The 13,840-nt window shown below is 38.4% G+C and overlaps 1 long non-coding RNA gene across 1 annotated transcript; it reads right to left on the bottom strand.

Moving 5' to 3' along the window:
• Positions 1-2,842: 2,842 nt before the first annotated feature.
• On the bottom strand, positions 2,843-9,315 carry LOC142181120 (uncharacterized). The gene is made up of 2 exons (XR_012709441.1): positions 8,593-9,315; positions 2,843-5,308 (listed from the first exon to the last, which is right to left on the bottom strand). It is a non-coding gene; the product is annotated as an uncharacterized LOC142181120 (long non-coding RNA).
• Positions 9,316-13,840: the final 4,525 nt, after the last annotated feature.

Genomic DNA, 13,840 nt, shown 5'->3' with positions numbered 1-13,840 from the left:
TTCACAATTACCACGGGCTTGTTCATCACTCCCGGCACAACCACTTTTGCTTTTTCATGTTTTCCTGCAACGTCACTTGAGGACCCCCTCTTGACCTCTACAGATGGTTCATTATTTGCCATATTCAACTTGATCACAGACTTCTCACTGGTTGACTTTTCAAATGGCCTAGCTTCACTAGCCCGAATCATCATGATGGTTTGCGAAGTCTTATTAGGCTCCCCTCCCTTATGCACTATCTCAATCATATTTGTTTCATGATGGGCTGGCAAGGGATTCTGATTGATATTGTGCGCCTCCGGAGCTTGGACCTCAATCCGATTGGTGTCAATGAGTTCTTGAATGGTTGTTTTCAATTTCCAGCATTTCTCTGTATCATGTCCCGAGGCCCCTGAACAATACTCACAATTCACCGAGCGGTCAAGATTTCTGGGAGGGGGATTCGGCAATTTAGCCTTGATCGGATTCAACATACCCAACTGTCTTAGTCTGTGGAATAGGCTAGCATACGATTCTCCCAATGGAGTAAAAATCTTTTGCTTCTGCAACCTCTTATTCTTAAAGGCTTGGTTGGGTTGAAAACACGTTCCAGGAGGATTCTGTAGGCTTTTGGGGGTGGATAGTTATTTTGTGGAGCTTGGTATGGGTTTTATGGAGCTGGCGCACGCCATTGTGCATGAGCGGGAGGTTGGGTATAGGTTTGTGCGTGATGGACAGAAAAATGGGGATCTGGTGGTGGGTAATAGTGTCGCGATGGGTTATATAGAGTGTGGGGGTAAGTTTGGGGATAAGGTCGCGACTGGTTGTAGTAATGGGGAAGGTTCCTGGATCCAACCCAAGCTCCCGACTCAATTGTCGCAACATCCTCCTTCTTCTTCTTCCTGAGCACACCCCCAGTACAATTTTGAATAGCCTTAGTGGTCGCTTTGATTGCTGAATAACTCATGATCTTGTTGGACTTGAGTCACTCTTCAACCATGCCTCCCATTTTCACGACTTCATTAAAGGACTTTCCTACTGCTGACACCAAGTGACCGAAATAAGTAGGTTCCAAAGCCTGCAGGAAATAATCAACCATCTCGCTTTCTTTCATCAGAGGATCCACCCTCGCTGCTTGCTCTCTCCAACGGAATCCATATTCCCTAAAACTCTCACCGGGCTTCTTCTCAAGCTTTTTCAACGACAGACGGTCTGGGATAATTTCGAGGTTGTACTGAAAATGGCAAGCAAAGGCTTGGGCCAAATCGTCCAATGTGTACCACCTGTTGTGATCTTGTCTGGTGTACCATTCTAAGGCCGATCCACTTAAACTTTGGCTGAAATATGCCATCAGCAATTCATCTCTTCCACCTACTCCTCTCATTTTGCTACAAAATCCTCTTAAGTGTGCTATTAGGTCACCATGCCCATCGTATAGATCAAACTTGGGCATTTTGAACCCTGCTGGCAACTGAACATCTGGGAACAGACATAAATCCTTATAGGCCATAGTCACTTGACCTCTCAGCCCCCTCATATCTCGGAACGATTGCTCTAAGCTTTTGACCTTTCTGATCATCTCTTCGTGCTCGGGATTTTTGGGCAGTTTCTCGGTCTCTGTCGGGATATCAAGATGAGGGGTGTAAGGATATGAGGAACTTTGAAGGTGGGTTCAGGGGGATAGTACTGGTTGTTATGAGTTTGGAACAGGGGTTCACTGGAAGATCGGTGTAATATAGCAGGTGGAGGTGCCACAAAAATAGGTGTAATTGGTAGGGGAGGGTATGGGACTTGTTTGGGTGGTGGAGCTTGAGAAGTATGGGAAGTGGCGCCATGGCATTGTTGGTAGAGGGGAAAGGCTGGAGATGAGTTTACAGTGGGAGGCTCCGGGGGTTGTGCTGATGGTGGGATATAAGCAGGGTTTGCGGTAGGGCTGTGCACGGATCGGATCGGATCGGATTTAGCATATTTCAGATTGCGAATTTCGAATTTCGGATTATAGAAAATGCAATCCGAATCTGATCCGAATTATATCAGATCGGATCGGATTTTAAAGTTTGGATCGGATCGGATATCGGATCGGATTATTATGCCTCAAAGTTAAACTAATATGTATATTTTCTTTGTAAAAGAGGCAATACATTAAGAAAAATTCATGTTTATGCAATTATGAGAGTACTATGGTGCCAATTTAGCTAAATCTAGCAAATCTAAAGAAAGTACTAATTATCCGAATTAAAGTTTAGAATTTATACATGCCCTAATAATTTTGGATTTCGGATCGGATCGTATTAAAATTATATCAATTCGAATCCGATCCGAAATCCGAAATTTTAATAAACATAATCTGAAATCCGATCCAATCCGAAATTCGAAATTCAAAATTGAATGGATCGGTTCAGATTTCGGATATCCGATCCGAATGAACAGCCCTAGTTGGCGGGATAAACTGGTGGTGGATGCCCCTTCGCCCAGGCTTGGTACATTTCAACCATCTGCTGCTTCAGCTTATACATTTCTTCCCTCATCGCATTAATGTCCACTTCTTCCACCTCTTTTGATGGGTCGACAATACTTGTTTCCGGTTCCTGGTTGACCATATTCAGCCTGTCTTTCGATCGGGTGTTGTAGGAGTGAGTTGCCAGAATGCCAGTCAACTAACCACCTGCCTGGACTTAATACATCAAACAACAACCTTGTTAGCGATTAGGCTTTAACAGATTGGTAACCGCACAATGGTCATGAATGCACCTAAATAGTTAACCGTCCCTATTATGTGTTTGATCGGTTGCATGTGTCATTCCAGCCTTATCTTACTTTCGATTGCAAACCTCCCCCTTTTCTTTCTTTTCCTTTTCATTCCTTTCGTTCTCTCTTTGTTTTTATTCTCTCTTGATTTTTATTTTCTCTCTTTTCTTTCTTGTTTTTCCGCTCTTTCTTTCTCTCTTTTATTTGGTTATGGTCGAATCCTATGGAAATTTTCCTACGTATCATGACCCCACATGAATCAGACCAAGCGTAGTTCTTGGGGATAAGTGTGAAATAAAGTAAAAACATTTTGGGATTTTCAGTTTTCATATATATATATATATATAAAATGTATATATATAAATGCTATTACAAAGACTGAAACTAACAGACTCGAAAGAAGCTAACAAACTCTGATAAAAGAACGAGATACAAACTCAAAAACAAACAACCCACATACTCTGATAACAGAAATACCGACTCCAAAACAACTGGCAGACTTTAACGGAAAGAAAATACAGACTGAAGAAATCACGAATACATCAATGACTCAATTATCCCCGGGACCCGCGGGGCATCATTTGGCCTTACTGCGGGCCGACTCGCCAAATCCCCCTGAAGGTGGTAGAGATCTTCCATTACCCGGCGAACAAAAGTCATCATAGTAGCGAAGAACATAGATCTCGTCATATCCTCACAGCTACTGCACTTCATTGCGATATAGTTGGTGACCTTTTTGACTCGCTCTCTTATGACGCCCTTCTCTTGCAACAAACGCCCAATTTGTTCGGTCCTGGCTTCCAAAGTTTGTTTGGCTACCTGGTTCTGCTCTTGGAGTTGTTGCAAGTCCCTTTCTAGCGGTTCCATAAAGGCGTAACAATGTTCTCTTTCAGCCTTAAATTTCTTGGCTTGTTTAGCCATTTCACCCTCGATGTTGCCAATTGCCTTTTCCCAACCTGGGACCCCTTTTTCATATTTTTCCTTCATCTGTTGAACGAAAGCTACCCTCCCTTCGGCATTTTTAGCCAATCTTGCCCGTGTTTTTTCTAGTTCAGACTCAACTTTCTGCAGGTCATCTTCATAGTCACGTACCTTTTGAGTAAGGTTATAAATGAGCCTTTCATCTTTCTTGCTTCGGCTTGGGTTCTCGGCTTCAAGTTTCAACTGTCGAACCTAAGCTCTGAGGGCTTCATTTTCTCGCACCAATCTTCTCTTTTCACCTTCGCCCTCTTGTGCCTCCAAATCATTGTTGAAGGTGACATTTCTCAATTCTTCTCGTAGACCATGTATGATGGCCTTATATTCCTTTTCCTTCTTCCCCCAAGCTAACCTCTCTTGAATTTTATCATCAAAGGCTTGAACGTGAGGCCTTTTGGCGGGCCTTTCGGGCTCTGGTTCGTTGTTTACATAAGACATTTTCTCAAACCAAGTAGCATAATTTGGATCCACTTCCTCCTTGGTGATGTCTGGTACCTGGGTGCCATTTTTTAGATACCGGCAGCTATTCCAATCCTGCTGAACTACAGACTTAGGCAATGCAGCTTTTGGATGCAACTCTATGACCTGGGTGCTTAGATCTTCATCTTCAGGCACAATCTGATACCTTCCCAATTGCCTCAAGACCCTCTGCGGTGCATATGGCTGAATACTCCTTACGCCCATTATCCTCAGGTATCCTTTGGTAGTAGTCATATAGATGGCCACAGTCTTCGGAAGCCATCTATAGTCCACTCGACCTGTCCTGCGTTAAGAACTTTCAACTGAGAAACTCATGCTTCAAATCCTTCTGGTGTGTTGTAATCTTTTATCCTTCCGCATAACTAATGATGAAGTTATTTGGGCTCGAACCGTAACTCATGAATCTGGGATGATGGCGAAGGTGCTCGATCAGCCACATTTGCAGAATGATGCTGCAACCTTCAAAAAATTGAGCCCCTGCTTTGCATAAAGTCAATGCTCGATAGATATCTGACAGCACCAACGGGGCAAGTGTGTGATCTTCCTTGGTAGTGAGGATTTGTGCAATTCTAGCCATACGAATATCCACCGTCCCTTTCTCATTTGGAAAAACCATGATCCCCAAGAACGCCACAATAAATGTGAACCGGCGATGAACTTGACAAAGGCCCTTGTTATGTTTATTGCTTAGACCCTTTTCATGCGTTTCAAAACCAACAGAATGCCCGAACCTGAAGTATAAGAAATGGAAAGCACAGCACACGTTGCTCACACGTTCCTTATTTGTCTGTTTACTAATATTCAGGAGGTCAAAGAACTTGTGCACCGATGGAGCCCTTGGAAATATAAGTTGTTGCTTCCTCAAATCCCGTCAGAATTCAATGTACCCGGCTATCTCCTCCAAAGTAGGGGTGATCTCAAAATCCGAGAAACGAAAGATATTGTGGACAGGATCCTAGAAATTTACCAAAGCTTTGACCAGATCTTCCTGCGGTTTGATTTCAAAGATGTCTATAAGAGCACCCAAGTGCTTTTTCACCCATTTCTGACCATCTTCGTCTAGATCATTCCACCACATACGCAAGTGTAGCCGAGCCTATTCCCTGACCACTTCTGGCAGTTCCTGAATGGTATTCATTGGTTCATGTGGAAGATTAAGGTTAGGGTTGACTCGAGTTGACCCTTTTGTAAACAGTTTTTTGAAGAAGAAAAGAAAAATAAAAGAGAAAAGAAAAGAAGAAAAGAACCATAATTTCTTCCCCTATATGCCAACTTTAACCAAATGGTTGTTTTTGCAAATGCGGGCCCTTCCCAATTTTGCACGAATTTTGAGACCGGGGGTAATTATTTTATGACCCCTCACAAACTTGTCCATTCTTTTACGGAAATAGCCTTTCAACAACTAAAACAATACTCTGAGGCTATCTTGGCAAGAACGGTTTAAGACATTGCCGAAGCTGGATCGGCTTATTTTGACCAAAAAATCAAGATTGCATTCACTCGACCACCAACTCTCTTTTCTTGTTTTTCTTTTCTTCTCTTTTTTTCAAAAATAAGACCGAAACTTATGTAGGTTGCCTACGTATCCCACATCCGGTGAGAATCAGACCTGCGTAGTTCGGTCAGTTTTGACACATTTGAAAGGACACAATGTTTGGCTCTTTTGAAATAACTTTTTTTTGAAACATTTTGGCAGAGTTTCTGGACGCTTTTCAAATATCGGGATGTTTAGAACCGGGTTTTATTTCCTTTCCTATATCACTCTTGGTTTTCCCCTTTTTCGCTTTATTTTTCCTGGCCGGTCAGCATGCAAGCCAAAATAAATGTTCACATAGCACGTAGAATGCATCAGGATGGTCTGTTATTTCGGGCATATCTGTCCTAGACGGACCCAACCCCTGTGTTGAGTCCCCTAAGTCAAATGCACATGATGCAAACAAACGTTCCTACTAGGGATCCGACATGAGGCTGGGTTTTTCTAGGTTTAAATCTTGGGGTTTTGGTCTAGACTTGAGGTACCCGAGCGGACAACTAGGGCCGAGGAGGGGGCGACGTACCGGGAGCACTGAAGTTTACCCGGCCTTGTCGCTTGCCCAGCCTCGTTCTATTTGGTATAATTTCTACAGAAAAAGCGGGCTACGCGAACGTATGCACCATTTTCAGAAGACTCAGATGGATGGCGTAAGAAGACAGTTATATACAATTCAAATAATATTAAAGTGGTAAACAGATAGCATTTAGCACAAAATATTCACAGAATACAGTAATATTAACAATAAAGCCAAACAAAATCATATTAACAAGCTCAAATTCTTGAACCTTGAACCAAAGATTCTAGCTTTGATCCCCAGCAGAATCGCCAGAACTGTCACACCTCCTTTTCACACCCCCTGAAAGGGATATAAGGGAGTTTTTCCAATTTAAGTGATATTATTCGAAATGGGATTATTTATTTGATTTCAGAGTCGCCACTTGGGATAATTTAATTGGTGTCCCAAGTCACCGGTTTATTTTAAATCTCAAATCGAGGAAATTTCGACTTTCCTTTTGAAGCCTGCGAACCAGAAATTCTAGATAAGGAATTCTGTTAACCCGGGAGAAGGTGTTAGGCATTCCCGGGTTCCGTGGTTCTAGCACGGTCGCTTAGAAATTTATGCTTGGCTTAATTGTTCAACTACTCTTTTTTTAAAACCTTTGTGCATTTACCTTTTAACCGCTTTTAATCACTTGATTTATTCGTAATTAAAGAATTGAGTTACGCGTACGTATACTCTTTTCTTTTTGGCGTGTCAAAAATCATGTCACGTGAACGTGTCTACAATTAATAACGCTTTGTTTATTTTATTAAGAAAATTTGGTTGAAGTTGCGAGAACGCATACCTCGAGTCTTTTAAGAATTTAATTTGCAATTATGTTACGCGAACGTATACATAATTGCAATACTAATCTAAATCGGGCCTAGAGTAAACTACGATTATTCAATTTTTTTTTAAAAAAAAAAATGCAATATTTGTGAGGGCCATGGAAGTATGGATACATAATTATTGTGAAAGAAGGTTGTAGTTTGGCTATCATTATCATTAAAGCATAATCTATACCTTGAATTTATTCAGACGTTTCAACTTAACATAGTGCTAACATTCAATACTTAGATCATTTTGGGAGAATCAATGGTTAAAGGGCACACTTACTGCCACAATGTTGATCTAGTAATTCAAACATCAAGATATTAGCCACCTTGTCATAGGAAACAAATGTATGCGTTTCAACTTTTAAGAGAATGTCCTAATAAATTATCTTCACCCTTATTAACCAATCCAATCACATGGGATGGTTCACTTGCTTTTTCGTCCATGTGAATCATCAATACTAAAGAAATCTCTAAAAAAATCTGAAGTTTATCATTTTACATTCCACAAAAACGACTCATAAAGGAGATGACAAAATATTATTAAAACAACACATGAACTCATTCAAATCTAGTTACCGGCAATACAGAGGAGCAAACATAACTTGTTGACATTTAATAGCTATACAAATTGACATTTTTATGTGCGGTCATTCATGTAGAGAAAACAGAACAACATATTAGGTAACGAAATAGCCACTAATCCATAAAGAGAAGAAAGAAAGTCCTTTGCTACAGATTTATCTAACAGTGGCCAAATCTGCCTCCTTTGTAACAGGCTACGATTTATTTTAAAAGGAACTATCCAAAGAAGCTTGTTCTTCTGAAACCAGGTTGTTTTGTTTTGGTTCAAAATATAGGTATATTCATGAAGTTGAGGTTTTATTTATACATATAAAAGAAGAATCAAAGTAAAGGAATAACAAGTAAAGGGATAACAAAAGACTAAGATTTGAACAACTCCAACGACTCAAGTTGATTAATATGCAACTTGAATTGAAATTGTGAAAAGTTGACCACAAACAGACCTTGCAAAGATTTTCAACAGTAAATAAACCAAAATGCAACAGCATTTTGCCATGATACTACCATAAAATCTCCATTAAAATACCTCTAAAACAGCCATGGAATCCCTATAAATCCAACATAAAAAAAACTCTTTAAAAAAAATCCCCTCTCAGACCACGAATCACCTCTAAAACTCCAGCAACATTATCTATCTAAAAAGAAATCAAACAACCTTCCAGAACCTTACCATTTTTAGCTCAAAATTCCAGCAATCAATTCTACTATAGCAAAAGCTTAATAGTGCTCAACTTAAATAAACAAATACAATCAGGTACGTCATCCCAAAAGTAAAGAAAAAAAAAAAGATAAGAAATCCAGCATTTGACATTAGAAATGTGTAAAAGTAGGCAGAGTCATGGCATTAAGAATTCAACTTGTCATTTAAAAAAAAGAAAAAAAAAGAAGATAGTTGCAAAGTAAGTTCCACATACCTAATATCAGTATAATAACCAACAAATGAGCAAATAAAGCTTCTTAACAGCAGCACCACAACAGAGTGAAATCAACACCTCAAAAGCAGCAATGCAACCCAGGATATGCAGCGACAGACCCAGAAACAGCTTAACTGAAACACTGCCGAAATTTGAGCTCCAAAAACAAAGTCGACCATAACTTGAAATTTTAAAATCGAGTTTTCTTGAGAAAACAGAACCTCAAAAGAACTCGAACCAGTGAGTTTTTCCTTAGAAAATTTTGACCCAGCTACTGAAGATTTTTTCTTTCGATCTTTTCTCTATGATTTTTTCCTTTGATTTTCTTTATATTTTCCTTCAAACTTTGAAAAAGAAGACTTACCACCTATATATAATCCTCGAAAATTCTCGAATCTTCTGCTCAACATATCCGAAATCTTTCGATTTTTGAACAATTTTTGGGACAAATGGAAGGCGTGGATCGATTTACATCTATCCACGGCTCCCACTCGTCCAACAATTATCCTTTTGAATCCGAAATCATGCTATTTGGGAGAGAAAATTCGTACTCCTACCGACAAAAAACCGTTGGGAATCAAATGACGTGGAGGGGGGACCATTTTGAGTGAACTCGGGTGAACTAATGGTGAGTTGAGGACGAGTTGAGAGTTGGGGAAGATGAAAGGGGTGCCGCATCTCTGACTTCTTAGGTTTGGGGTTCAAATGGGGGAAAAATTATAAAGGGAATTTTATATTAAGGGCAAACGGGCGGGTTGTTTTGGTGGGTCAAGTCCGATTTTCTTTGGGCTGGGGCTCTAGAGGGAAATGTTTGGGCTGGTGGTTAATTGGTTTTGAGGGGGGGGGGAAGCCATTGGCCGAATTGGGGTGTTTAAATTGGCCCAAAACCAAATAAAAGCCCTTGTCTTTAATTAACCTCTTTTATTCTTTTCTTTCTTCTTTCTTCTTTTTTTTTTAATTAAAGATCCTAAAATTAAAAGTCCTAAATTATCTAAAATGTGAAATCAAACTACTTAGATAATTATAAAAATTATAAACAACACTTAATTCTATATTAAAAGTAAAAAATCAATAAACAAAAGATTAAAAGACAAAAAATGTAAAAATAAGCTATTTGTTTTGTGATTTTCAAAAAAAATTATAAGCAAATGATTATGATTAATTTTAAAAATGTAAAAACAAATCCTAAACGCAATGCATGATATATATATTAGTATTTATTTTTTTTCTTTTTTTCATGATTTAAATAAAAATTAAACAAGCAAGGAAAATGTAAACCATTAATAATTCCTAAAATGACAGATAATTAAAAAAAAATCTATTTTCTTAGATTTTGTAGGAGTATTTCATGTATGGCAAAAATCACATGCTCACAGTGTCTTTTCAAAGGCTATGAGTTCTCCTCGTAGCTCATCATAGGATAAATTATTTAGATCCTGAGATTCAAGTGTGACTACTTTGGTCTGCCAAGTAGTTGGTAGGCTTCTGAAAATATTTCTAACTTGATCACCACTTGTATATGGTTTGCCAAAGGCTTTTAGATCGCAAATTATTTTGCTGAATCTGGAAAACATCTCTTCAATAGATTCTCCTTCTTTCATTTGGAAGAGTTCGTAATTATGAAAAAACATGTTGATATGTATTTTCTTTACCTTGTTGGTTCCTTCGTATGTAACTTCAAGCTTGTCCCACATCTCTTTGGTTGTGTCACAGCTAGAGATCTCATACTCTTTACCACTTATAGCATTATAAAACAAGTTTCTCGCCTTATTGTTGACTTGTACCACTGACATTTGCTCGTTTGTATATGAATCTATATCTTCAGGATCAGCAAGTGGTTGAGCGGCAGCAGGCAGAGGATAATTTTCCTTTTTGATGACTCTCCAAACTTTAACGTCATATGCCTTTGCATATATCTCCATACGCACTTTCCAGTAGGAGAAATATTATCCATTGAAGTATGGTGGCCTTACTTGCGAAGTTCCTTCCTGGAAGAGTGCTCCTACGATAACTTGATTTGCCATGACCGCGACCAAGATGTATTTGTTTCCACAAGTAATTCATAAAGGGACCCATGAAGTCCATTGAAAGTACAAGAGGGGGGTGAATTGTTTATTTTTAAACTTAATTGTTGTTAGTTGACTAGTTTTTCAATTAGTCGACTAGATGTAATAAGTTAACAGGAGTAACAACAGAATATAAGATACTGAAATTAAATGCAGGAATTAAAGATACCAGAATTTTTATACTAGTTCGGATTCAATGTGAATCATAGTCCAGTCCCCTTGGGTTGCAAGGGAGTTCTTTTCAGTGAATGAATTTCTTCGAGTACAAGGAGAATGGTGTGATAGCTCAGTTCCTATATCACTCGTCTCTTTTGACACAATGTCTCACCAGTGTTGTTCTCTCTTTCTTCTCTAACTTGTTACACAAAGTCTTAGAGAGCTACAATGTTTTGTTTGCAATAGAACAAAGAGAGAGTGTTTGGTTCGATCAAAGTATATGTGCTAAGGTGTGATTACAAGTTTAAATACTTTGAGAGAGGCTTGAATTCTTGAAAGATTTGTCAACCCAAGAGATTTGATCCTTGGAAAGAGATTGATTCTTTCCAAGAATAAAGTTATTCTTTAACGGCTCTTTTGAACAAGAGGCTGTAAAGATTTTCCTTGTGTGTGAGCCCAAAATCTTGATCCTCCATATTGAGACGCTTAATTGAATACTCGGCAAGATCTTTAATATACGTGATTTATTTATTTCCTTTAGTTTAGCCTTGATTGATCCCGTCATAATCATCTGATTTATTTCTTCTTCCTTTAATCGCGTCTCTTTTCCTTGATGCCCTCTGATATATTCCGTCAATCTTGTATATCAATCCATACGTTCCTTGATAATTGCAGATTGATTTCGCCAATCTTGAATGCTATCCAAAAGTTCCTATACAAAGAGCAAATATATTATTATCATCATTAAAATTAGATCTAAAAATATCCGCTCCATTTTCAATAGTAGGAGGGTATTTTTGGCCCTTCGAATTGTATATGTAAGTATGTAACATTATTAGACAGAGGAAGCATTCGATACCTCCTCATTGTCACACCTCCTTTTTGCGCGCCTACCCCAAAGGATAAATGTGCGAGGGAGTTTTTCCAATTTAAGTGACAATGTTCGAAATGAGATTATTTATTTAATTCAGAGTCGCCACTTGGGAAAGGTTTGGCTTTTGGTGTCCCAAGTCACCGGTTTATCTTGAATCCCAAATCGAGGAAATTTTCGACTTTCCAAATGAAGTCTGCGAACCAGAAATTCTAAGTAAGGAATTCTGTTGACCCGAGGGAAGGTGTTAGGCACCCCCGAATCCCGTGGTTCTAGCACGGTCGCTTAAATTGTTATAATGGCTAAATATCTAATTTAAATACATGTTATGACTTATGTGCTTTTATTAAGTTTAAACCGCTTTTATTATTATCATTTATTTTTATAGAATTGCAACGTCGTGAAAATGCATCGCGAACCACGTCGCAATCAATGCACCCGTGGTTGTTAATACATTCCGACTCCGCTGAGATTTGAATTTGGGTCACATAAATGCACACCCGAATTTAAGAAGGTATTTTAAATTAAAATCGCGCCTAAAGAGTCTAACGCGTAATTATCTTTGGGGAAGGCAGTGAAATTCACTAAACAGTCCATCCCAAATTCTAAGTATTTTTATTTTTTGATAAATTATTGAGGGCCCCGCAATTTGCATTTTTTTTTGCGAGGCTCGTCTCATTTTTTGAAAGGATAAACCTACAGCGACTACATTTTTCTATTATGTTTGTCTCTAAAGATGGAAGAAAGAAAATACATGCTAATTAAATTACATGCTTGGCCAGCTCCGGATTCTTATTAATTATCGGATTAATTATTTACGATGCGGGGAATTGTTTCGTGCCTTATTCCATGAGCGAACATTCTTTTAATTTGATAAAGAAAATTGCATACAAGATTAATAAAAATGCTAAATTCACGCTAAACATTCTTCAAGTTGAATTTAAACTAACTCATTTAAACGGGGTTAATGGAATTAATTACTAGAAGATGCTACTAATGGGATTCAAACCTTGTCCTATAAACTGCCTAACGGAGTCCGATAAAGTTAGACCTCAAAAAAATTAAAGCTACGTTGCATTTGGCAAGGTTAAAAGCCACCCGCCCTATATGTACAAAACATGACTGGAGATGAAGTCTAATTATCAATATACTAACTACTTGTACATTCCACGAATTACATGGCTATATCATGTATACTACTAAACAGACTATATATCACAGTATTAAACAAACTAAGTTTCAATTAAGTACAAACTACCTAATGCATTTTCCGTTGACTTATAACCTTAAAGAATCATACAATCTACTAACACTTTACAAGACTTATAGTTACAAAACCAAGCGATTAAAAATTCTTCGCTTCTATCATTTCATATTCATTGTCACTGCTACATCAGTGTGAAATTTGAGTGTGTACCTGGATATTGAAACACAACAAGAAGAAGAAAGTAGAAAAATCAGCAGCAGCAAAAGAATGGCAGCAGCAAAAAATGGTCGCAGCAACAGCAGCAGGTTCAAACCAACAGCAATACCAATTCCAAACCAGAAACAACACTCCAACGAAGCTTGAAATGATTTGTAAACCCAACAGCAAAAATCAACACCCAAAAAGACTCAACTGAACTTTGAATTAAACCAAAACTGGACCAATACATCTCAGAAGAAGTTCCAGCAAATTGAAATCAAACTGGAATGTCAACTTCAACTACTAAACTCGAAACTGAACAGAAAAATTCAATGGAAGAGTCTCTCTGTTGTTTTGGATGTCAACTCTTTTAAAAAAACTCTTTTAAGTCTCATATGATGTCTCTACTCTATCTCCTTTTTTTTCTAATTCTTTATGTTGCTGAAAACTAAAGGGAGATAGATTTTTACGGAGGTTTTTGATGGCTGAAACTCTCTGTTTTCAGGGGTGTCCTCTTTCTTTCTTTTTGATCTTTTTGTCTGCCCTTATCAATGGAAACTTTCTGTTTTTTTATAGCCAGGAATCCCACCTATTTCCAGCCTGTTCGTGTCCCCTTCCCAACTGAACTCCTCCCATGTTCTCTTCTCTGTCTTTCCAACTCACAAATTAAAGAAAGGTAACCCCCCCCCCATGAGATTCCCCTGACAACCCCCTTTTTATTGCTAAAGTGGCATGTCCCTTATTAAATTA

This window comes from Nicotiana tabacum, chromosome 5 (genome assembly GCF_000715075.1).
Source record: "Nicotiana tabacum cultivar K326 chromosome 5, ASM71507v2, whole genome shotgun sequence".
Lineage (NCBI taxonomy): Eukaryota > Viridiplantae > Streptophyta > Magnoliopsida > Solanales > Solanaceae > Nicotiana > Nicotiana tabacum.
Note: the sequence above shows the minus strand (reverse complement) of the source record. Positions and strands in the feature narration are given on the sequence as shown.